The sequence below is a fragment of the Macaca nemestrina genome, chromosome 10 (assembly GCF_043159975.1).
Source record: "Macaca nemestrina isolate mMacNem1 chromosome 10, mMacNem.hap1, whole genome shotgun sequence".
NCBI classification, from domain to species: Eukaryota; Metazoa; Chordata; class Mammalia; order Primates; family Cercopithecidae; genus Macaca; species Macaca nemestrina.
Genome location: NC_092134.1, coordinates 18,365,809 through 18,392,680, shown reverse-complemented (window position 1 = coordinate 18,392,680; position 26,872 = coordinate 18,365,809). Strand labels below are relative to the sequence as shown.

At 43.1% G+C, this 26,872-nt stretch overlaps 1 long non-coding RNA gene across 14 annotated transcripts in view; it reads left to right on the top strand.

The window, feature by feature from the left end:
* The window catches only part of LOC105495369 (uncharacterized), a 252,278-nt gene that overhangs the window by 111,637 nt on the left and 113,769 nt on the right, over nt 1-26,872 (top strand). For 13 of the 14 annotated variants that reach the window (XR_011608812.1, XR_011608815.1, XR_011608814.1 and 10 more), the window contains 2 exons: nt 18,081-18,186; nt 25,251-25,444. This is a non-coding gene — a long non-coding RNA (uncharacterized lncRNA). Of the gene's footprint in view, nt 1-18,080; nt 18,187-18,501; nt 18,597-25,250; nt 25,445-26,872 lie in introns of all 14 variants that reach the window. The other variant, XR_011608817.1, reaches the window with a different exon arrangement.

Genomic DNA, 26,872 nt, shown 5'->3' with positions numbered 1-26,872 from the left:
TGAGCACTGGCCCATAATGATTTAACTTAAACCTGAATCCACACGGATTTTCCCACGTGAGTCCACTGGCTTAGAAGCAGGTGTGAGTAAAATGCCTCTGGAAGTCCTTCCTGGACCTACCTTAAATTTTTCTTGAAGCATCTCCTTTGGGCATGTCTTCCTGAGTACTGAACACAAACACTTTGTTCCAATAGTTGGAGCCGTATCAGGGACTTTGAACTCCAGGTAAGTTCCCTCCCACCCCACTCTTCTTTTTGGAAGGGCTGGTTTAGGCCAACCTCAGATCAGAAGCATAACGTGGAATTCTGGGCTCTGGAGCCAATGCTGGCTACAGTTCCCCCCTTTTTTCTGAGACGGAGTCTCACTCTGTCACCCATGCCGGAGTGCAATGGTACGATCTTGGCTTACTGCAACCTCTGCCTCCAGGGTTCAAGCGATTCTCCTGCATCAGCCTCCCAAGTATCTGGGATTACAGGCGCCCTCCACCATGCCCGGCTAATTTTTTAATTTTTAGTAGAGACGGGGTTTCGCTATGTTGGCCAGGCTGGTCTTGAACTCCTGACCTCAGGTGATCCACCCGCCTCAGCCTCCCAAGGTGCTGGGATTACAGGTGTAAGTCACTGTGCCTGGCCTACGGTTCTCTTTTGATGTGAGCTTTCATCTTTTTCCAGGGTGGACCCCAGATGGGTACACACTAGGCACTCCATTACTATGTCTTGACTGAGGGGGTGGATGAAAAGAGGCTTAGCTAATGGTCATCCCGGAGGAAGTAATAATACGATGGTGATAATGATACTAAAATCAGTCATTTTCTGGGTGCTTATGTACTCTATACCAGGCAGTAGGCTGAGTGTTACATACAGATTTTTTTTCAATTTGCTTCTCAAAAGATACCCTTTGGTATAGACACCCTGGTGTCCTTTTAAGAGATGAGGATGTTGGGGTTTACCCCAATTCCCCATGATAGTAAAGAGCAGAGCTCATATTTGGGGCTAAAGAGTCTGATTCAAGAGCTCTTGCATCTGTTCACCAGGTTGTGGGGCCTGCCTGACTCAGCTGTCAAAATGCTAACGCTTTGAGTTGGCTTCGTGTTGATGTCCCCAAGGAGCTGCCCTGCTCCGTTTTAGATCAGGATGACTTAGGTGAGCTCATAAAACTGGAGGGGCAAAATTTTAAATTCTCTCTTTAAAGAAAGGTAGGGACCTACTTGTTCATGAACAGATTGACTAGATCGTTCCCTAACAGAAGTTCCCGAAACATTTTTTTCTTTTTTGAGACAGGGTCTTGCTCTGTTGTCCAGGCTGGAGTGCAGTGGCGTGATCACAGCTCACAGTACCCTCGACCTCTTGGGCTCAAGTGATCCTCTTGCCTCAACCTCCCGAGTAACTGAGACCACAGGCACGCGCCATTATGCTTGGCTAATTTTTTTATTTTTGTAGAGACAGGGTCTCCTTATGTTGCCCAGGCTGTTTATAAACTCATGGTCTCAAGCAATCCTCCTGCCTTAGCCTCCAAAAGTGCTGGGATTACAGACATGAGCCACTGTGCCCAGCCTCATGAAATCTTTAAAAAGAATGAACTAGACTGGTACAAGTTCCTCCAATAATTTCATCTTTAGTTAATAATTATATACATTAAATATCTATGTTTCTATACAAGGAGAAAAGATCTATAAGATACATAACCAATGTTTAAGTGTTGGTTAAATATTATACTTTTTTAGTTTAAAAAATTGTATTTATATTTATTATTTTAACCTAAAGTTTATATTTTTTCAATTAAAAAATAAATCAAAAACACAGAAGGATATACAGGGAAGACTCCTCCCTTTTCCTGTCCATAGCCTCCTAGTTTTTCTTCACAATGGCAGCCAAAGTTTTCCATTTATTATGTGTCTTTTTAGAAAGTGTCAATGCTCAGACTCCAATTAGGAGAGAGAATTTTCTTTTTAGGGCATAGCTGTTTAGTATCCACTGCTTGAGTTTTTGACAAGCATGGTTGTAAAAAAATCAAAGATAACAAAACATAATCATTAAAGGGCACAACTATTTGGCCCCGTCTTATCCCCCAGCTTCAGCAGCAGATGTTATGAGACTGTCTCTTCTTTAACTGAGACAACAAGCTGTGTTCTCTGGTTCTCCAATAGCTACAACAGTGGAGCCTTCAACTGGCGTGGGGGAGAAAATCCTGAGGCCTTTGATCTCTGGTCCCATCACCTTGATTGGTCTCCATGGTAACCACCATACCCAAGTAGGTGGAGAATGAGCCCTATTGTTCCTTCCTCCCCACCTTCATTCCACCTTAATTACCCAGGCCTTGGTTTGCATTCATGAGCCAGGAAGACAAGCATGTAGATAAAGTGACTCACCTGCCTCCTCATCCTCCTCTGTTCCTTTCTTTACCTGCCTTCTCTAGTTACAAGATGCCTCCATTCCTCTCGTGGTCCTGGATTCAAGTCTCAGTTATCTGTGTGATTTAAGCCTTATGACTCTGTATGGGGAGTACTTTGCACCTGAAGGCCTGGTTTTCTCATTTGTGAATTGGGAATAAAAGTAGTACCTACATCCTTGGACTGAAAGCTAAACACTGGTCAGGCATAGTGGCTCATGCCTGTAATATCAACAATTTGGGAGGCTGAGGTGGGAGGATCACTTGAGTCCAGTAGTTCAGGACCAACCTGGGCAACATAGTGAGATCCTGTCTCTACAAAAAAATAAAAAAAAAGTTAGCCAGCCATGATGGCATGCACCTATGGTCCCAGCTACTCCAGAAGTTGAAATGGGAGGATTGACTGATCCTGGGAGGTCCAGGTTGCAGTGAGCCATTATTGCACCACTGCCTGGACAACAGAGCAAGATTGACTGGAAAAAAAAAAAAAAAAGTCAGGGTGGCTCATGCCTGTAATCCCAGTACTTTGGGAGGCCAAGGCGGGCAGGTCATTTTTGGTCAGGAGTTTGAGAACAGCTTGGCCAACATGGTGAAATCTTGTCTTTACTAAAAATACAAAAATTAGCCGGGTATGGTGGTACATGCATGTTATCCCAGCTACTCAGGAGGATGAGAAAGGAGAATTGCTTGAACCTGGGAGGCAGAGGTTGCAGTGAGCTGAAATCACATCACTGCACTCCAGCCTGGGCGACAGAGCTAATTTTTGTGTTTTAGTGGAGACCAGGTTTCGCCATGTTGGCCAGGCTGGTCTTGAACTCCTGACCTCAAGTGATCTACCCGCTTTGGCCTCCCAAAGTGTTGGAATTACAGGTGTGAGCCACTGTGCCTGGCCAACATCACTTTCTCTAGGGTTCTTACTTGATTCACCAAGACGTTCACTTTAGTTGCTCCCAAATCTTAGTATTTGTCACATTGTATGACAGCTGTCCATTTCCTTACCTGTAACCACCTACTTTAGTTTGTGAGCACCTAGAAAGCTGGGTCTGTGTTCTGTTGGGTGTTTAATTTCCTGGCAGAATATTTCTTCTAGAACATTCTTGGTAGATGTTTTGATATATTCATTGCACAAATATTTACTGAGCAGTTGCTATGTGTTGGGCACTGTAGTTATGAACCAAAGAAAAGATCCTTAACCTCAGGGAGTTTATGTTCTAATGTGGGTGGATGCATGGATGCGGTCTCTAGAATGCCTGACCATCGGCAATGCAGATCTTCTTGTAGTTCTCCATTCACATGGGACTTTCATCTCTGCATTTACATGTGCCGTTCCCACTGCTTATCGTGTGTCCTTTCTCCAGTGTTTGCTCCATCTGCACACCTGAGCTGGGGGGAATAAATCCCTGCTGTAAATCACTGTGTCTGTGACCCCTTGGCACTTTGAAAACCCTGTTCAAGCAGGGTTTCGAGTGTGTGGGTGCCCCTGGAATGTGGACCACAAGGGAATCAGGAGAACATCTTGCACTAGACCTTTGCAGCTCCAGGCCCCAGGTCAGAGCTTGGCACTGAGGAAGCCCTTAGCAGACACGTGCTAAAGAATGAGGGTGTGCCATCACATTCTCACTCCTTCTGCTTCTGGCTGAGGACTGATTTAGTCTGTAAGGGGCCTCTTCCACTATTCCGATCTCATTCACTCCTTAATAATGAGATTAATTTAACTCTCAGAGACCGGTGGGAGAGGCCTGGCCAGGGCTCTGGGATTATCCAGAAACATGCTTTTCTAGGATGGCCAAGTGACCTGGTGGGCCTTGTAGTGCCCATTGTTCCCGAATAGCATGCACATTGTTTATTAACAATATCGATTGATTTTTTCTGTTAAGAGAAGTGTTCTTTTCTCACATAGACAGTGTTTAAGTTTTGTTGAGAAACAAACATTCATGCTATAGCTGCACAACTGTAATTATTTGGGGGAAGGGTGATTTATCCAAGGCTTGAGGGGATGTAGGGATGGGGCAGGTGGCCTTCTCCCCTGGGCAGGCTTGTTAGGGCCCTGCTGGGGGCCACAGTCTCGCACAACTGCCTTTGACGACGTAGGCCTAGCTGGCTGCCCGGCTTCTCTGTCTCTGAAGATGAACTACATTTCTGGAAGGAGGCATTCTGTCTCTAATCCAGGACTTCTCACTCCTATTCCAGTGCTCTTTTCTTTTGTTTTTTTTTAGAGACAGGGTCTTACTTTGTCATACCCTGTCTGGAGTGCAGTGGTGCAATCATTAGTGACTGTAGCCTCAAACTCCTGGACTCAAGTGCTTCTCCCACCTCCAGAGTAGCTGGGATTACAGGTGTGTGCCACCATCCCTGGCAATTTTTTTAAAAAAAATTCTTGCAGATGTTGGTATTGCTGTGCTGTCCAAGCTTGTCTTGAACTCTTGGCTTTAAGCAATCCTCCCACCCTGGCCTCCCAAAATGCCAGTGGTTTTTTTTTTTTTTTTTTTTTTTTTTTTTTTTTTTTTTGCCTCGTAGAGTCTTTCAACCCAAAGAAATGATTTTAGAAATTGCTTTCTTGTTGGGTCAAAGATTGTTTTGCCAATACATTGGTGGAGAGAAAAAGATTTTGAAAGCTACTGGTAAGCTTACTGGACTCCTCTGGTGCCTTCCATAAATTTCAGGTTTAGGTCAGGGGTAGTAAACTCAAAAATTTGTAGGGTTGGGCAGGTAGCACAGATGAATGAAATTGATCAGAGATGTATTAGGCAGGCTCCTGGCCAGAAACTGATGGTACCCTCCAACTGGGCCGTTTGAAGGGAATTTACTCAAGAGGTTATTTACAAATGCCTAGGCAAAATGTAGGGAAACTAATGAGGTAGAATGAAACCAACAAGAAATAGTGCAGACTTGCCAGGCATGTTGGCTCATGTCTTAAATCCCAGCACTTTGGGAGGCCGAGGCTGGTACATTTCTTGAGCTCAGGAGTTCGAGACCAGCCTCATCAACATGGTGAAACCCTGTCTCTACCTAAATTACAAAAATTAGCTGGGCATGATGGCATGTATCTGTGGTGTCGGCTACTAAGGGTGCTGAGGCAGGAGGATTGCTTGAGCCCAGGAGGTGGAGGTTGCAGTGAGCCGAAATCATGCCACTGCATTCCAGTCTGGGTGACAGAGTGAGACTCCATCTAAACAAACAACAACAACAACAACGAAAAATAGAAATAGTGCAGAAGCGTAGGCTACTCATTCCTGGGAGCTGTTATCTCCCCGAGGCTGAAAGAGACCTTACTGAAGAGGGTGATTCTATGGAGAGATCCTCTATGAGAACTCTGATCTTGGGTAAAAGGACTCAGCCAACATGCAGCGACTTAGTGACCCCACTGGGAGGGAGCTGGGGAGTATATACCCCAGCCTCACTCAGTTACACTCCTGTTTCCTCCCCGTGTCTCCAAATTGAAGCCAAAGAAGGGACCCATGATAATCTGCAAGGATCAATCTCCATGGATAGAAAGCAGAGTGGGGAGGGGTGGAGAGTAGATTTGCGGGACAAATGGAAGGTGCTGACATGGAATATAGGACAGGTTTCACTTCCACAAAGAATATATCCCATTTTCATGGAAACACATGGCCTTCCTCATCTATCTTAACTTCTATATCTTAGTTTTTTATTATCTAAAATAGAGTAATTGTAGTGATAATAATGATGATAAGATAGCACTCATTACCAGCCCTCAGAGCTTCACTGTGAGGATTAAATGAATGCGTTCACATAAAGAATTTAGAATACTCCAGGTAAGGACCAGCGTTTATTTTTGTTATTTTTAGGTTGGTGCAAAAAAAAATTGCATTTTTTGCCATTTAAAAAGTAATGTCAAAACCTGGAATTACTTTTTGCACCAGCCAAATAAATCATTATGATCTTTTGTTTCACCACTTTGGTTTGTTTATTTATTATTTTTTGATACAGAGTCTCGCTCTGTCACCCAGGCTGGAGTGCAATGGTGTGATCTCGGCTCACTGCAGCCTCCACCTCCTGGGTTCAAGTAATTCTCCTGCCTCAGCCTCTCTAGTAGCTGGGATTACAGGCACCCACCACCATGCTGGGTTAATTTTTGTATTTTTAGTAGAGACAGGGTTTCACCATGTTGGCCAGGCTGGTCTTAAACTCCTGGCCTCAAGTGATCTGCCCACCTCGGACTCCCAAAGTTCTGGGATTACATCAGAGATGTATTAGGCAGGCTCCTGGCCAGAAGATGATGGTACCCTCCAACTGGGCCATTTGAAGGGCAGTTACTCAAGAGATTATTTACAAATGCCTAGGTAAAATGTAGGGAAACTAATGAGGTAGAATTAAACCAACAAAGTCAGGCGTGAGCCACCATGCCTGACTTGTTTCTCCACTTTTGAAAGAGATGTGGGTATACTTTTTTTTTTTTTTTTTTTTTTTTTTTTAAACACAGTCTTACTCTCATCCAGGATGGAGTGCAGTGGCACAACCATAGCTCACTGCAGCATTGATTTCCCAGGCTCAAGTGATCCTCTCACCTCAGCCTTCTTGACTAGATGGGACCACAGGTGTGTGCCACTGCATCTGGCTAATTTTAAAAATTTGTTTATTTTTATAGAGGCAGAGTCTCACTGTGTGGCCCAGGCTGATCTTGAATTCCTGGCCTCAAGCAATCCTCCAGCCTTAGCCTCGCAAAATACGAAGATTAGAAGCATGAGACAGTACACTCACTGGCCTTTAACTAAAATATATTTATATATATATAATCTTATTTTTTGTGGAAATGAGGTCTGGCTGTGTTGTCCAGGCTGGTCTCAAACTCCTGGCCTCAAGCAATCATCCTGCCTTGGTCTCCTAAGTTGCTGGGGTTATAGGCCAAGAGACATGGGTATAAAACCTATTTTACTGTCTGAAGCTCAATGATAAACAGCAACTGACACAGTGCAAGGGGCAATAGGAAGTGGTGGGGACTGAGGCAAAATGCAGTCTCAAGGGACCACCCACCACTCAGCACTAGCTGATTATGACCTTGTAGAAATGTAGATTTAAGGTTGCTAAAACTTTCAAGTTTTCAAGAAAAGCTAGAAAATTGGGATTTTTTCAGTGTGAAAGCTTCTGATTTTTAAATGTTGGCAAATAAATCAAATTTAAAAAAATATATCATGTGCGCCAACACTGTGAGCCAAACGAAACAAGTCCGGGGGCTGAATTGTAGCTCACAGGCAGCCTGCCTGTGGACCAGAGGAAGCTGCTGGCTTCTCCAGAGAGAAAGAGCACGACCTTGACCTCTGGCAGAGGTCTCTTTAGTAAAAACGAAGATAAGATAATGCATCCTTGACTTAAAACGCAAGTGCTGGGAGAACTCAGAGGAAGGGGAGACACTCAGTGCGCAGGACAGGCAGGAGCGCCTGAGAGTGAGCTTTGTCATCAAGAAGAGACATGAAGTGAATTGTGTAGGAAGCAAGGGACAGGTCTGACATCACAGCCACAAGTCAAAGGTAGCCAGACTCCTAGGCTTGTCTAGATGGTGCCATGAAGTGCCTTTTGCTTTGTTTAAGTTTTTAAAGATTCTTTTTTGGGGGAAGTAAAGATAAAACTGGATTGTGTGATATCGTATACATTTGAGGAATTAACATCAGCCTGCATTCGTGGTTTCTCTCGGGAGAAGCCAGGTTGCAGGCAATGCTCCACGTGTTCAGGGCTGTCCAGCTTAATACACCCCTGGAGTGGGCTCAAGCTCTCCTCCTGCTTACTTTCCTTTAAAAAGAATCAAAATGCCAATTTGAATTCCCCATCTTCAGAGGCAGACCGGGGCACACAATCATGTATAGAAATCCCTCCCCACACACACATCTGTTATACACATTGCCACGGTGTACTCTGGTTGTTCAACAATGAGCAGAATTATTTCCTCTCATTACTTGCCATGTCGCTTCAAAACCACACTCGGAAAAATAAAACCGCCGAAGGGGTCTCAGCCAATCCAACTGCCTTGCCGGCCCAACTTTCCAAACAGGAGTTGAGGGGGTGGCGGGGGAGAGGGAGGTGTTGGGGTGCGCTGGGGCGGAGGTTGGCTGTGTGTGAGGGAACAGAGCCATAGCTGGGATGAATTCCTGTTGCTTTCTGTGTGTCCCATTGTGTGTCTGTGTGAGTGTGGGTCCATGCATACGTCTGTACATGTCTGTCCGTGTGTCTGTCTGCGTGTCTGCATTTTTTCTGTCTCTATCTGCCCCGATACCTATCTGTACTTGTCTGTCTGTGTCTGTCTTTTTGTCTGTCCCTGTCTCTGGGGGTCTATGTATGTGCTGTGTATCTGTTTTAAATAGCACCCACTTACCAAACATTTACACTCTGTAAGTCCTCGTACGACATGCTTTTTGCACACATGCGTGTTCCTATTGAATCTTTACAGTAACTACACAGCAGAAAGTACAATCTTAATTTTACAGCTGATTAAATGGAGGCCTACTAGTCTATTCATCCATTCATTCGAACATATATTCAGCGTCTCCTGAGCGCCAGGCATGATTCTAGGTACTAGGAAACGGCACTGGAGACACACAAATCCCCTCCTGGCATGGGGCTCACATGCGTGGGAGAGATACGTTACAGATCAGTACACAAATGGATATTATTTCAGGGCCAGCAGGTGGTAAAGCTGGCACGTGTTCATAGAATCTGCTAAGGGTGAGGGTTGTCAGCTTGAGCCCTGAGCTAGAATTCAAGACATCTGGGGAGGCCGCACAGCTAGCTTAACCCCTTTGCAAAAGACACACCTATGCCAGGTGAAAAGAGGGCCCAGTAGTGAGTGTTCGGTTTGAAAGTCACCTTAGTCATTTGCTGGTAGGAATGCTATATTCTTCAGAATTTGGGGATCTTGCAAAATGACACCCCTGCAAATGGCTGGGGAGAATGAAATAGGTGAGTACCCACTTTGTACTTCTTTCTGCGGGGGGCAGTGGCTGTGTGGATTGACGATGCAGACCTCTGTTTTTCTGTCCTGAATTATGTCCAGGTGCTCCTGTGGGACGGCAGGCAGGGGTCTGGGCATTGCACAGACTTGAGTTGGAGCACTGGCTCAGCTGCATATGGCCTGTGCGTCCTTGGGTGAAGTGATCCAAGAATTGAACTCAAAAGAATACTAACACTCTGCGTGAAGCAGGGAGGCCTGGAAGAGAAGATGTGTTTTCAGTTGAGTCATGCTGAACTGAGCATTCAGTTCTCTTGGGGCCTATTCACACCACAGAATTCCCTCAGCACGGAGAAAAACAGTTGCGTGATTCAACATTAAGAAGCTAGTATTTATTGAGCCTTTTTTTATTTTTAAAGTGCTAGGGACTAGATACTAATTCTTTTACATATGCGGTATCCCTCTGAGGTAGCTATTATTATTACTATGTTTCTTTCTTCAAAAATAGAGGCAGAATCTTGCTGTGTTGTACAGTTTTGTCTTGAACTCCTGGCCTCAAGCGATTCTTTTGCTTCGGCCTCCCAAAATGCTGGGATTACAGTGAGCCACCGTGCCTGGACTGAGGTAGGTATTATTAACCCCGTCTTCGAATGGAACAGTTGAAGTTCAGAATGGCTAAGACGCTTGTCCAAGGCCACACAATCAATGTGGGACATAAACACAGGTTCCTCTGGTTTCAGGGACAATACTTGTCAGCACAACAGTCACCTGAGCAAGCGTATGGTGACTAAGAGGGTGGAGATGGCTGGATATTGGTAGGAGAAGGGAAGTAGGGTGGGCTAAAAGTTAGGACGACAGCCTTGGGAGAGGTCCTATCTGAACCCCTGAGTGCTCAGAGAAACAGAATGATACCCCCTGGTGCCATTGAGAGGACACCAAGGGGGAGAAAGAGCTGCAGAGGTTACCTGGGCATTTCTTAGAATATTCGAGGTTGGGCGCGGTGGCTCACACCTGTAACTCCAGCACTTTGGAAAGTTGAGTGAGTGGATTCCTTGAGCTCAGGAGGTTGAGACCAGCCTGGGCTACGTGGCAAAACCCTGTGTTTAAAAAAAAAAACAAAAATCTTTCAAAACGATTTTCTCTCTCCCAGAATGCACCACAAAACAGTGCCATCTTGTTTTACTTTTATAGATTTGGGGATTATGGAGCTGGGTGTAGAATATGGAAACTTGAGCTCAATGAGTTCTGGTATCCTCTGTTTTCTCCAGAGAACAAAGCAGGTGGTGTTGACTTATGTGGATGGATCTGTATTTCTAATGAAGCAACAGGATTTAGGCACCAATTTATTGCTTAGGTTTAAAGGTGAGGAAAGGGTAACCTCCCCATCCAGCCACTCAAGGTACTTGAGGTAGTGAGCCTCCAAGCCCTGGACGCATGTAAGCAGAGGACACCTTATTCCATGGAAGGATAAGGAGTTGGACTAAATAATATCTGAAGTTATTTTCAATGCCCAATTCCAAGTTTCTATGACATTAAGGAGTTGGTTATACTCAGAGCCAATCAACTGTTTTATGCAGCATGTATTACTTCCTCAGAGGCTTAAACACTCAAGAATCTGACCGGGCATGGTGGCTCACGCCTGTAATTCTAGCACTTTGGGAAGCCGAGGCTGGTGGATTACCTGAGCTCAGGAGTTTGAGACCAGACTGGGCAGCATGGTGAAACCCTGATTCTACTAAAAATACAAAAAATTAGCTGGGCCTGGTGGCACATGCCTGTAATCCCAGCTACCTGGAAGACTGAGGCGCAAGAATCCCTTGAACCCAGGAATTGGAGTTGCAGTGAGCCGAGATCGCACCATTGCACTCCAGCCTGGGTGACAAAGTGAGACTTTGTCTCAAAAAACCAAAGTAAAAACACTCAAGAATCACCTGGCAAGTTATTTTTTTCCCGGAGTCTCAATCATTCCCACCTTTTTTTGTCTAGATTCAGGCACAAAGGTTAGGATATTCAATCATGATTTACAGACATAGTATAATAGGGTGGTTCTAAGCCTGGGTTAAAATCATGCTCACCACTCACTAGCTGGTGACTTTGAGCACGTGACTAAACCCCTCTGAACCTCCACCCTTCCTTCTGTAAGGAAGGAAGGGTGGGGCTAATAATGAAACCTACCTCATGGTGTCAATGTCATGGTTGAAGGAGATGCATCGTGTAAAGCAATGATTATAGTGCTCAACACAGTGTAAGAGCTCAACACAGTGTAAGAGCTGTATAAATGTTAGCTATTATTATTATTTAACAAGGTATTAACGGAAGGCCCATCAAGTGTGAAACCAGAGGAATCATGAGTAATATGTAGAAAGGGAAAAGATCCTTCTGTTCTAGAAAATCCTGATCCTTCTACCTGCAAGGACATCCATATGAATGGAGGAAATGCAGGGAAACAGGTATATCCCTCCTCTCAATTTTCAAAAAGGCTTACCATGAGGTCACATTTGGATGAAACCCAAGGCTTGGGTGATGTTTGGGCCCTGATTTGATCAGAATCAGCCTTTCCCAACCAGCCTACACATGCTATTGATATATCATATAGCATTATTTATGACTTGTTGAATACCACAGTCTGCTCAGCCCTTTACAAGAGATGAAGAAGATAAGTTCTGGGCCCCTGGGGATTTGGGATTGAAGTTACTCAGATTGAAAATGCACTAGCTGAGAAAGGCTTGGATGCCTGTGGCACGTCGACCCTAAACCCATTTATTCCTCCCATAAAGAAGATGATTAAGTGAGTGGCTGAGTTTGGATCTTTGCAGAGTTGAACCTTGATATACAAAAAATAATTACAGCATACACTATTACAAATTAATTAAAAAAGAATTCTTTGTGAACTCTAAACCGAGGAGCAGTAGGTCAGCTTAAACCATGAAGCCAAAGACATTTAGATTCCTTGACCTCCTTTGTAAGTCTTTAACTGTTTTTGTTTGGTTTTTGAGATGGAGTCTTACTCTGTCACATGGACTGGAGTGCAGTGGCGCGATCTGGGCTCACTGCAACCTCCATCTCCTGGGTTTGAGCGATCCTCCCACCTCAGCCTCCCCAGTAGCTGGGACTACAGGTGCCTGCCACCATGCCAGGCTAATTTTTGTGTTTTTAGTAGAAACGAGATTTCACCATGTTGGCCAGGCTGGTCTAGAACTACTGACCTCAAGTGATCTGCCTGCCTTCGCCTCCTAAAGTGCTGGGGTTACAGGCATGAGCCACCACACCAGACCACAGGTCTTTAACTTTTAAACTTTACCGTCCAAGGTATTTACCGTATAGGGGTGAGTGAGGGAGGAAGATGGCTTTTTAAGGGTGGAGAAGGAAACACAAACAGATGCCATTTTGTCTTGAGGTTGGTACCTTCAGGATCTCTGGATTCTCCTCTGTTCTGCCCATCCATGCCAAGGTCCTATTTAACCCTGACTTTCTTATGGCCTTTGCTTAGTGAAATCTTGAAGGTACCTTCGTAAGATAACATTGACTCATCGTTATTCTTTCAAGAAAGAGGATAGATCCTGTAGATCCAATTAGATAAATGTTTGTATGTTTGTTAGCAGTGTGGTGAACTTGGCCTCAAGCTGCTCAATTCCACTCACAGTTGCAGGAAAATCTGACAGTACGAAACACTACGGTGCTTATCTCAAACGGAAGCTTCCTTTCTTGTGGCCAGTCTGATTCCTCACCCAAGAGAGAAACCTAAGAGTTATCCTGGAGTCTTCATTTGCCAATTTTCCTTACATTCATCGAGTCATGGCACTCCATAGCCTACAGAGCCTTCCATCCGTCTATGGCTGCCCATTCCTCTGCACACCCTGGTCTGGGACACCATTCCCTTTAATTAGTTAATGAATTTTTGTAGAAATGGGGTCTTGCTGTGTTGTCCAGTCTGGTCTCAAACTCCTGGCCTCCAGTGATCCTCCTGCCTCGGCCTCCCAAAGTGCTGGGATTATAGCCCCTTTTACTCAAAAGGCCAGAACACCTTCCTAGCTAGTCTCCTGCCTTTGCTGCTTTGTTTTGTGTGAGACCCTGTTTGTAATCACTTATCCATAGTTAATGTCTTATTGTAGTTGAACATAAATGTAGTAAAATGCCAATGTGGGGAGGATACAGCACCATCACATTTGCACAAAATGAAGCCAGCCTGTGCCCAGCACCCAGAAACACAATATTCCTCAGTAGCCCTTTCACCCACCTTCTCAGTCATTACCTTCCCTCACCCAAGGATAACCACTATCTTGACTTCTTACACATGGTTAGAGCTTTACTTGGTTTCGAATCCTATAGAAAATGGAATCATCCAATATGTAGAGCCAGTTCTGCTATAATGCTTGTTTTGAAAATGCAAGTTTGTTCTCAGGTGATTGATATATTAGGGAACAATTTGAGTGTAAGGCAAATTTTGCAAGTGCTTATGTGTAATTTTGTTGTGAGAAACACTAAATAAATGTAGAAAACTGCACCCAGCTGAACTGAGCCACAGAGGAATACACAAAATGCACATTCCTCTAACATCTACCAGCTGCTCCTCAGTTCACAGCAACTGTCATGAGCCACCCTCATCCCCATCTGGTGTTACAACTTCCTGATTTCAGACAACCTCCTGCCGCTTCCCAAAAACTCACAAGCTGCTACCGGTCCAATGCACATTCCCACAAGCAAACTTCAGGACTTTTCTAAAGTCCCATATTTATTGTAGTATGTATGCACTTAAAAAAACATTTTACATGTGTGAAACTGTGCTATCACTTTTATTACTTTTTTTTTTTTTTTTTTTTGAGACAAGATCTGTTTCTATCACACAGGTTGGAGTGCAGTGGCATGATCCTGGCTCACTGTAAACTTTGCCTCCCAGGCTCAAGCCATCCTCCTACCTCAGCCTCCCAAGCAGCTGGGACTACAGGCACATACCACCATGCCTGGCTATTTTTTTTTTATTATTATTTTTTATTTTTTGTAGAGATGGGGTTTTGCCATGCTGTACGGGCTGGTCTCGAACTCCTGACCTCAAGGGATCTGCCCACCTTGGTCTCCCAAAGTGCTGGGATTACAGGTGTGAGCCACCACACCAGGCTATGTTCCTATTTTTTAAAAAATGTGTCACTGACAAAGTTTTTGAGTATTGTCCCCCAATCCCATTTTCCCCATAAACTCTGTGGCTTTTATTGAATGAACTTACATAGCACAGTAGTTTTTAGGTACACGTACGATGTCATAGCAGAACTTACTGTACTCTCATGTCTGGTTTCTTTCTTTCAGCACATCTCATGTTTGTGAAATTAATCTATGTCACTGCACGTAACTGTGGACCGATTAGATTACTCTCAGTGTTGCATTTGACACTATGTACTGCATAAGAATAACACGATTTATTTATCTGTTCTGCAATGGCTGGGCATTCAAATTGTTTCCAGTTTTGGGCTTTTTCAAACAGGGCAATTACGGACATTTGTGTTTGGTGAATGCAACACTCCCATTTCTCTTAAGTGTATATCTGAGAGTAGAAGTATTTGCTGTCAAGAAAGAGATATGTTCAGCTGTAGCAGAAAGTGCTAAACATTTTTCCAAAATGTTTGGACCAATGTATCCTCCCACCAGAAGCTTGTGTGTGTCCTAGGTTGTCCTTTTATTTGCCAACTATGATACAACAAAAAAACAAATATTTGATTTTCGACCCCAGTTGCTGCACACAGCTCCTAAACCCGCTGGAGCCTCTAGAGTGAAAAGAAGGTTTTTGTAGGCAAATGTGCTGACTGGCAGATAGAGACCCCTGGATAACTACAGGATGGAGGCTGGTGACCAAGAGTAAGGTGCTATTCAAGGATTGGAACTTTCAGCTCCACTCCCTGACCTCTCTGACCTCTAAGGAGGGGAGAGGGGCTGGAGATTGGGCTAATCACCAATGGCCAATGATTTAATCAACAATACCTCCATAAAAACCTTCTAAATAATGGAGTTCAGAGAGCATTCATGTTGGTGAACACATGGAGGTGCTGGGAGGGTGATTCACCCAGAGATGACAGGTGTGTTAATTTGTTCTCATGCTGCTAATAAAGATGTACCAGAGACTGGGTAATTTATAAAAGAAAGAGGTTTAATGAACTCACAGTTCCACATGGCTGGGGAGGCCTCACAATCATGGCAGAAGGCAAAGGAGAAGCAGAGGCATGTCTTACATGGCAGTGGACAAGAGGGCTTGTGCAGGGGAACTCCCATTTATAAAACCATCAGATCTCATGAGACTCACTATCACGACAACAGCATGGAAAAGACCCGCCCCCATCATTCAACTATCTCCCATCAGGTCCCTCCTATGACACAGGGGACTTATGGGAGATACAATTCAAGATGAAATTTGGGTGGGGACACAGCCAAACCAAGGCAGCATGGAAGCTCCATGCACCCACCCCCTCCCACACTTCATCCTATCCATCTCTTCCAATTGCATCCTGAGTTGCTCCTGAAGCCATCCTAGCAAAATATTGAACCTGAGGTGGGAGGTTTTGGGAACCTCTGATGTGTAGCCAAGCTGGACAGCAAGATGGATTAGCTGGGAACCAAAGAGTTGTGACTGGTATCTGATGTGAGGGTGGTCTTCGAGGACTGAGCTCTTAAATGCATGGAGTCTGACACTAATTTTGGGTAGTTAGTTGACAGAACTGAATTGAATTGCAGGACATCTAGTTGGTGTCTGGAGAGGTGGAGATTTAGTTGGTGTGAGGAAAATTCACACACATTGGGTGTCAGAAGAGTTGTGAATTAGAACAGTTCACCAACATCTGATGTTATCAGATTTTATTTTTCATTTTCACCATTATGATGAATGTCTCACCTTTACTTTTGGCTCCTCTAATCCCTTCACTCTAAGAGCCACAATGAACTGAAAAAAAATTCAGGTCCAATCATGTCACTTCCTTATTAAAAACAGACACTTTCTATGCCCTTAGGATACAGTACAGACCATTAAGAAAGCCCTGGCTTCAGCTTCTTCTCCAACTCATCTTTTATAACTTCGCTTCTTGCTTGTTTTACTCCAAAATACTTAGATTTCTTTAAAATCCTTAAAGACGCAGCTAGATCTTTGAAATGCTGTTCCTTTTGCCTGGAACCCTCTGTGTCTGCCCTGCTCCTTCCTTCATAATGAACTTCTGATCATCTTTCAGGTCTTGTCCTAAAAGACGCCTCTTCAGTAAGATTTTAACTGACCTCTCAAACTGGCTTGAATTGAGTGTTGACAAACTATTTCCTGTCAACCCAATTTGACCAATTGACTGTTTTTGTCAATAAAGTTTTATTGAAACACAACTATGCCCACTCATTTACATGTTCCCTAATGGCAGAGTTGAGCAGTTGAGACAGAGAATATATGGACCACAAAACTTAAAAATACTCTCTAGCCCTATAAAGAGTTTGCCAGTCACTGGGGTTAGATCACCCAGTTTATATGCTCCATCAGCAGCTTGTCCTTTGAACACCTTCATGATAGATTCTATTTAATATCTCTCTTCCTTCCTGGAACTTGGGTTCCATGAAAGTAGGGACTTGCCTTTTTTTTCTGCTATAACCTTATCTGGCAAGCACGGTAAACGTACAATAATTTTTTTATGAATAAATCAATTAATCAACCATTTCCAGGAAGGAAAACAAAACTCTAAACTCTTTTTCCTTTAATCTTTTCTCCATTTATTTGAGAGAAATGTACTGACCTATACTACATGCTAGGCATTGCGATAAGCGTAACTTGCAAGGGGCTTAATTCTAATATCCCAAATGATCAACTATTTCTTTAGAAAAAATCTATCTATCTATCTATCTATCTATCTATCTATCTATCTATCATCAATTATCTGCCTATTTAGTAATCTATCTGTCAAGACATTGCTTTAGTAAGAGGGACATTTCAAAACAATTATATTTGCAACCAAAAAGTGTAAATGAGAAGATGATTTAATTCAGGTGTTGACAAACTAGGCACTGCATGCCGAATTCAGTCCACTACCTTTTTGTAGGGCTCAAGAACTAAGAATGGTTTTTCTCTTTAAACAAACAAACAAACAAAGTGTTTAAGGTTCAGGGGTACATTTGCAGGTTTGTTATACAGGTAAATTCATGTCACTGGGATTTGTTGTACAGGTTATTTCATCACCCAGATACTAAGCACAATATCTGGTAGTTATTTTTCTGATCCTCTCTCTCCTCCCACCCTCCACCCGCAGGCAGTCCCCAGTGTCTGCTGTTCCCCTCTTTGTGTTCTTCTTATTTGGCTCCCACTTAGTTTGGTTTTCTGTTCCTGTGTCAGTCTGCTAAGGATAATGGCCTCCAGCTCCACCCATGTTCCTGCAAAGAACACGATCTCATTCTTTTTAACGGCTGCATAGTATTCATGTCTATGTGTACCACATTTTCTTTATCCTATCATTGATGGGCATTTAGATTGATTCCATGTTTTTGCCATTGTGAATAGTGTTGCAGTGAACATAACATGTGCATGTATCTCTATGGGGTTTTTACCTTTTTAAATACTTGGAAAAAATAATCAAAGGGAAAATAATATTTTGCGACATATGAAAATTATATGAAGTTTGAATTTTGGTGCCCATAAAGTTTTATTGGAACACAGTCATTTACATGCCACTCATTTACATGTCATCTATTACTGTTTTTACTCTACAACAGCAGAGTTGAGTAGTTATGATAGAGACCATAAGGTTTACAAAGCCTAAACTTTTTATTATCTGGTCCTTTACAGGAATAATTTGCTGACCCCGAATTTAATGGAATCTCTCCTCACCCCCACCCTAGATTGGGTGGCCAAAAAATCGCAAGGTTTGGCAAAGACACCGAGACACCTGCTGGTAAGGAACTCTCATAGTGAATAGGTATTTTCCCCATTATTTGATTTCCCACTTTCAACTTAAAACCCACTAAGAAATAATTCAATGAGATCATCACTTGTAGAACACTTACCTGGTAAAATTCAAGTAATCTCCAAGATGAGATATAATTCTCTCATTGGAGAGGAGAAATGGCCACAGGAAAAGACTATAACTCAAGGATATACCTGTTTTCCATCCTACTTTCCAATGATTCAAGTAGCTCAAGTAAACCTTTGGCTTCACCAAGGTTGATGAGTTCAACAACAAAGGGAATATCTTATTACTCAACTCCAGGTGTGGGGAACTGGAGGAAACCCAGGCTCTTGTTCAGCCCAAGTTGCACATGCTCCTACGGTGGCCCCGGTGGACGAGTGTTGCAAGCACAGCAGGTATTTGCAAAGTCAAAGTCCCTGATTATAGCGTCGTTCCAAAGGAACTCGGTGTTTTTCTCTGTAATTGAAGTTAATTTGATTTATATTTACCCTCTAAGGTCAAGGAAACCTGGATCTAACATCAATCCATCTGTTCTTCCCCTAAGCGTTTTCTAATCCCCCTTCAGTGACATAAATTGTCCACAGTTTCTCCAACCTCCTCTCATCCTTATTTTGCTCCTGCCCCTGAGCTAACACTAAGCGAATCTTCACAAGCATATGACACTTTCGATCATCAGGTCTGCCTAAGTGAAGTCAGCCAAATTCTTCTACTCTTACGACTTTCAGTATTGTCATTGTCATCATTTTGATAATCATGCACCAGTAAACACTAGCATATATTTTTTAAAAGAATTTCTTTGCCTAAAATCTGCTAATATAAATGGATGGCCTGTCTTAATGAATTAATTAGTTTGGGATGACAAGTACATATATCGATAAAGAGAGAACAGAGAAGGGGACGATTTAAGAGGACAGTGGAGTAAGAAGCATTTTATTATTTATTAAAATGGAGTTCTGGGCCCAGGGTTAAAAAATAAATATTATACAACATGTGAATTAATTCTCTCTATAAAAGATTTAAACAATAAAGAAACATATTGAATAACATGTACAGAGATCTCCCCTCCGTCCTCGCCTCTGCTTCCTCTTCTTTCAGGTCATTAGTTGAGTGCATATCTTTGAGCTCTTGTTTCTGTGATAACTTTCCACGGTTGCTGTCTTATTTTTGTCATGAAAAACAATACTACTATGTACCTATTATAAATATGCAAGTCGTTTTGCAGGATGGATTCCTAGAGGAAGATACACTGAGTCAAAAGATAATACGTTTTACATTTTGATGGAGAACGACCAATTTGCTTTCCAGAAAGGTGTTTCTAATGGAAACATCTAATAATTGGCTACTATGCTCAATACCTGGGTGATGAGACCAGCCACACTCCAAACTTCAGCATCAAGCAATATACCCACGAAACAAACTTGCAGATGTACCCCCGATTCTGAAATGAGTTGAAATTATAAAACAAACAAACAAGCAAGCAAACAACAAAAAGAAATATTCAGTGGTGCTTCTCAGGGGCATACAAGTACCTGTTTGCCTGGATCTTCATCAATACTGAATTTTTTTTTTTTTTTTTTAAGAAACAGTCTTACTCTGTCGCTCAGGCTGGAGTGGTGTGATCTCAGCTCACTGCAACCTCAGCTTCCTGGGTTCAAGTTGTTCTCATGCCTCAGCTTCTAGAGTAGCTGGGATTACAGGCATGCACCACCATGCCTGGCTAATTTTTGTATATATTTTTGGTAGATACAGGGTTTCACCATAATGCCCAGGCTGGTCTCCAACTCCTACCCTCGGCCTCCCAAAGTGCTGGGATTACAGGTGTAAACCACTGTGTCCAGCCCTGAATGTTGTTATTTTTTAAAAAATTTACCCCTTGGACAAAAAAAGGATAGCTCATTATTATAATATTATTTTTAAAAGTCAAGTTTACTGAAATATATACAATAAAATGTACTCTTTTAAGGATATAGGTTGATGAATTTGACATGTATCCATCACTGCAATCAAGAAATAGAACAATTCCATTACCCAAACATGTTCTTTTGTGCTTCTCTGTAATAAATTCCCTCCTCTCACCTTCAGCCCCTGGGCTGCACTGATATATTTTCTGTTCTTATAGATTTAGCTTTCCCAGGATGTAATATAAATGGAAATTATATATAGTCTTTGGTGTCTGGCTTCTTTCACTTAATACAATGAATGCTTTGAGATTCCTCCATGTTTTTCTATGTGCTAATGGTTTGTTTCTTTTCATTACTGTGTAGTATTCCATTATATGCAGATACCACAATTTGTTTATTCACTCCTAAGTTTGAAGACATTTGGGTTGTTTCAATAGTTTGGATTATTATAAATAATTATGCGATAAATATTTATTTTTAGGTCTTTGTATAAGCATATGTTTTCATCTCTTCTGGAGATGGAAGAGAAGGAATGAGATTGCTGTGTTACATTTGTTGGTACATAGTTAACTTTATAAAAACTGGCAACTGTTTTCTAAAGTGGCTGCACCATTTTGCACTCCAGCTGTATTGGTTTGCTAGGGCTGCCATAATAAAATACCCAGATTGGGTGGCTTAAACAACCGAAATTAATTTTCTCACCATTCTGGAGGCTGGAAGTCTGAGATCAAGGTATTGGCAGGGTTGGTTTCTCCTGAGACCTCTGTCTGTGGTTTGTGGCTGGCTGCCTCTTCCAGTGTCTTCCTATCACCTCATCTCTGTGCATGTCTGCATCCAGATATCCTATTTTTTGAGGACACTAGGCATATTGGATTAGGGTCCATCCATCCTAATTACCTCATTTCAACACGATCACCTCTTTAAAGACCCTATCTCCAAATACAGTCACCTTCTTAGGTATTGAGGTTTAGGACTGCAATATACTAATGTAATGTGGACACAATTCAGCCTTTAACACCCATCAATAAGGTATGAAGGCTTCAATCATTCCACATCCCTGCCCACACTTGGGATTGTCAGCCTTTAATTTTAGCCATTCTAGTAGTGTGTAGAACTCATTGTTGCTTTAATGTGCCCACTTTTTTCTTTTTGAGCAAAGAAGAGCCTTGGGTTTGTGAGTTAGCTCAGTCCTGTTGCTGAGAAGACCAAGGTCATTGTTGTATCCACTTAGGGACCAATCCATGTGGCAGCCATTCCAAAAAGGTGTGTTATTGTTTAGAGTCCGAGGAAGTGTGGATGGTTCAGTGCAAGCCTTTCACCACTCCTTGCAAAATGGCTTTCATCTGACTGATGGTTTGAGGCCTTCACTTGTTCTTGGAATGAATGAGAATTGTAAGAGCACTGGAAGTCAGACGCGGCCAACAGTTGCAGCAGGCTGATGGCTTCAGCTTTCTCAAGATAACCCTAAAATGGGTTGTCTGGCTAATGGGGGACTCTGGAAAAATAGAATGAGATAAAACGGGGAAAAGATTTATGATACGAATGAGAGATGCTTTATGTTGTGGGGGCAGGGTAACTCATCAACTTACTGGATCTATTATGATCAAGTTTGCTTAACCCAACACAAGTCTCATTTAAGATAAAACTGGACATTATCCTGGGACACAATGAAGCAGAATGAACTGAAAAATGACATGCCTCTTAAGAATTACCCTCCCAAGTAGTCGAGTATATAGATATAAATATGGATACAGACATAGATATTTATAGATATTTTTGGCAATGCAATTGATTCTTTTCTGTTTTCAGTAGATGCTTCCATTTCAGACCCTCAAAGCACACACATTTAGATCCATTCCTTTTTCTTCCCATTTCCCTTTTTACCTCCCCCAGCCGCCCCCAAACTCAGGCACACAAAAGCGACCCTGATAGATGTAGAGTGATATTACGATTGATTGGCCTGCCACTGATGGTGCGTATGTGTTTTGTCGTTAGTGGGGAGGGTGAAAGGGGGGCCGGGTAATAGAATGATTTGGCCTACAAGACAGCTCCTCCTTGATGAACAATCAGACACAAATGTCAATAACAATTGAATTGTCTGTAAGCTACAGTCACTTAGGGCTCCCGGAGCCTGTCCACAGAGCCTGGATTGAAACCCTCAGCCTTGTGAACTCCAAATCAGGTTTGGCATTGGGAATGAAAAGCCATCAGCAGTAATAGTATTACGAGGCTGTTGGTCGAAGAAGTGCAAAGGGCTCTGAATAATGCTTGGGTTCCCGTGTGTCACAGGGTAGAGAAAGGCTGCATGGAAGCGAGGAGATGAGAGGGAAAACAAGGTAGGGGCTGGTGAGCTCTGAGGGGCACCTATAGTGCTACAGGCATGGAGTTGGAGCTTGCTCGCTCTTATGTTTGGAGACTCGTGAGGCCTCAGTTGAATCAGATGGCTGGGACACCTACACATGGCATCTCCATATAGCTACTTGGCTTCCTTACAAGACGATGGCTAGGTTCCATTGGTAAGCATCCCGAGAGAAGTGAGAAGAAAGCCAGGTGGAAGAAATATGGCCTTTTATGACTTCTCCTGGAGGTCACAGAGAGTCACTTTTACTCTTTCTGCTCATCAAGGAAGTCACAAAATTCTGCTCAGTTTCAAAGAGAGTGGAAGTAGACTCCATTGCTTGATGAACTGGCAACGTTATGGAACTGGTAATATTGCTGTGACTGTTTTTGGAAAGATCCAGTGTGCCACAGTTAATATACATGCAACTCTTTGTAGCTGGTACACAGGAAATAGATATGATTACCTTGTTGTTCAAGTTCTTCCTGCAACCAGACAGTGCAGGGCATCGGTAGGTAGAGATGGTCTAATTCTCCGTTACTCTGCACTGTGGAAGACCTACAGGGATTGTTCAGCAAGTGCTTGTTGAATGATGAATGGGTGATTTTTAATATTTTCACTTAGAAGCTCTCAAAACTGACTACCGATCGAAAGTGCTGAGAAGGTCGGTTTAAAATATTCCAAAATTTAACCTCAAACCTACTGAATCCCCCAGACTGAGGCCTGGGGATGAGCATTTCTAATGACCTCCTCCAGTGGCTCAGATGCAGTCAGTATGGGGACCAGCATTTACAAACCATTGGTTTAACTCAAGGGAATCCAAGATTTTTAAGATGAAAGAACTGGCCCATTTCACAGATGGGCACACTGAGATGTGGGGTGGGGGGGGATGGGCAGAGAGACTTGTCCAAAGGCACATAGTGAATTAGAGTACATTCTGATAAGCAATACAAGAACTCCAGGCACTCTAGCTAGCAGGTGAGTAATAGTGTTGTGGGGCTAGTGATATTTTGTAGTTAGTGATTTGGTGGAGGTCCTTTAAGTTCAGCAATTCTCAAATTTATTTACTTCCCTCACTTTTTCTTTTGCCACAATTTGGTAGGATCTGTAGTTAATATATCTCCTTTTTTTTTTTTTTTTTAAGTGGACTCACTTTTTCCCATAAGTAGATTCTTCCTCTTCCTCAGTCATAAGAGCTGCAAAAGGAGAGTGTGATCACTGAGTCCATGCCGATTCTAACACATACAGCAATGTACACATGTAGCCAGTTGAATTAAGAAAAGGTTGGTCTGTGGAGCAGCTAAAATTATCTCCTGTACAGTGCATGGTTATGCATCTCCAGCAACATCATTTGCAGGCCCAGTGCAAAATGAAAATGTGAGACTTTTTGGTCGAAAATTATTAAGAATTTTTAGACAGCAACAGCAGAGCATTTAGCTATGTGGTGGGCTCTTCTGTAGGCAGGGCCCCGTGCAACTGTGCAGGTCCCACGCCCACGAAGCCATCACTGACTGGCTTTGGGAAGCACTGTTTTAAATAAAACCGATCAGCCTGCTCAGCCCAGGTTCCTGGACCAGAGAAAGTGGGGGCCCTGCCATCTAGACACTCAAGAGGTGGCCAGGAATCGAAAGACTGGATGCTGACCAGGCGGGATGCCTCACGAATGTAATTGCAGCACCTTAGGAGGATGGGGTGGGTGGATCACCTGAGGTCAGAAGTTTGAGACCAGTCCAGGCAACATGGTGAAACTCCATCTCTACTAAAAATACAAAAATTAGCTGGTGGTGGCGGGCGCTTGTAATATGAGTTTACTTAGGAGGCTGAGTCAGGAGAATTGCTTGAATCTGGAAGGTAGGGGTTACAGTGAGCTGAGATTGTGCCACTGCACCGGAGCCTGGGTGATAGCGTGAGACTTCATCTGGGGAAAAAAAAAAAAAAGAGAGAGAAAGAAAAGCAAGGCTGTATGTGAGCTGTGGACTCTTCATGCAGCTGAAAGCAAATATGGTCTTGCTAAACTTCTGGTACAGGAATTCTGAACCCAGGAGAGCCAAGAGTTATACCTAAGAGGCAGTTTTTATGGAGGCACCAGGAGGAATAGAAGAGAGGGATACTCTCTTCTAAAGTGGAAGTGAGGGCACTGCCCTTATCTATGTGCCTGTTTGGTGATGAGTTCTCTGTAGTTAATACTATGGGCTGGGATAAATATTTTCCTTCCATTGTCATGGAAGAGGGAAGGAGCAAGAGAATTGGAAGAAGAGAAGGGGCTAGGAGAGGTGAGAGAGAAAGGACGGATCCAAGAAAAGAAAAATGTTAATGTAGATTTATAGAACCCTCAAAATAGTTTCAACATCCTTTCTGGCCTGGCTGTCTTGTTACCTTCAGGTGGCTGCCAATATCTGTGAAAAACTCCGGGCTTCTGGCTTTACAGGGTCAAAATACAGAGCATATGTCGTGCTTAGAGCAGAGCCAGGGGACTGTGTTCCTTGGGTTTTGCATTCTAGGACATCAGCAGCGATTTTAGAAGCGTTGTTATTTCGACTGGGTTGGTATTTCACATGCATTTTTAAATAGAGACAGGCAAGCTGAAATACCCTTTGCAGGGGTTGCTCTCCCGCAGAAAAGCTGTGAGGTCGGCAACAATTGTTTCTGCTGCTTGGAAGGAAACCAGTGAAAGCCGTTTTCAATTCACCATGGAGAGGTTCTGCAGGAAAGCTGTATTTTGTTGTAAGGGACATTAGCTCTTACAAAAACTTTGTCTTGATTTTTTTTTTTTTTTTTTTGCTGTGTCTTGTTTTGTCTTGCTCTCCAAGCATTTGAGCTGAAACAAATAAGTAAAACGTCGATTTAATGAGGATTCAAGCTATGTAGCCCCAGAGGAAGGAAGTGGGACTTTTAAAATAAAGAACGTCATCTATCCTCTGCCACAGACCGGAACGCCGTGGTGTCTCAGCACCAGCCCAAGCACTTTGGAGAGCTTGTTGAATCCGATCCTGAACAGTAGGAGGTAGGTATGTTATTTTCCATTTATAGAGGCTGAAACTGAGGTTCTGATGGCTGAAGTGACTTGCCCAATTTGCACAACTTGGAGATGCTGCAATTGAGATTCAAATTCTTGCTGCCCCAACTCTCAAGCCCTGTAATCAAGCAGGGACACTTTCCTTTCCTTAACTGTGACAAGTTACTCTCATTCAGTAACTTATTCCTTCAACAAAATATTATTGAGCATCTAATAGGTGCCAGGTGCAGTCTTGGGCATCAATAGATGTAACAGTTCTGTGTTTCATTTCTCCATTTTATAACCCTGGCTTTTCTTTCTCCTCTTCATTCATAACCTTTATATTTTTATTTTTTGAGTCAGGGTCTTGCTCTGTCATCACGCTGGAGTGCAGTGGTGCCATCATGGCTCACGGCAGTCTTGACCTCCTGGGCTCAAGCAACCTTTCCACCTCATTTTTTGTAGAGACGAGGTGTCACTATGTTGCCTAGGATGGTCCTGAACTTCCAGCCTCAAGTGATCCTTCTGCCTTGGCCTCCCAAAGTGCTGGGATTACAGGTGTCTCCTCTCCATTCAAAAAACACTCTGCAAAGCTCAGTTGGCAATGAATCCCTCTTTGCTTTCCTCTGTGGGAGCAGTTACCCACCGGACTTTGCTTGTATGTTAACTTGCCTATCCTCTCCATCAAAAGGTGAACTCCAGGAGGATGAGAGGCTGCATCAGGAACAACTGGTGTTTTGTTTCCCCAGTGTCGGCTTTTGGCTTTGTCTTGTTTTGTCTTCCTCTCCAAGCATTGAGCTGAAACAAGGAAATAAGTAAAACTTCAACTTCATGAAGATTCCCATAATATAGCCCTGTAGGAAGGAACTGGGACTTTAAAAATAAAGGACATCATCTATCCTCTGCCATAGACAGGACTGTTTCTTTTAGAAACATCTTTATCCACTTCCTCTTGGAAACTGCTTCTTTTGTAACTGTGGCACTTCAACAGGAATGGCCAATCACAGCATTCCACCTCTGACCACAGTGATTGGTCCAGGCCTGAGCACATGACTCAGTCTTGACCAATCAAATTGCTTCCCTAGGATTTTTCTAAGGGCCTTGGTGGAGAAGAGTGTTGTCTTTGCTGTTGTTTGTGCAGGTGTAGCCTCCATTCTGGCTTCCTGATGGCTTCTGGCCTGAGGGAATTAAAGGAACCCAAAAGGAGAAGTGGGGATGACAGAAACAAGAGACAGGGACTGGCTGGGTCTGAGACATGGTTATAGGCATCCCTAAGGCCAGTTTGACCTCTGCCTCTTCTGTGACTTGACAGAAGAGTTGCTATTCCTCCCCATCTCTATGTTTGATTAGTTTTAGTTAGAATTATCTTTCTGTCACTTACAACCAGAGAATCCTGACTAGCACATTCTAGGTAACCATGATGACAAATGCATGAGA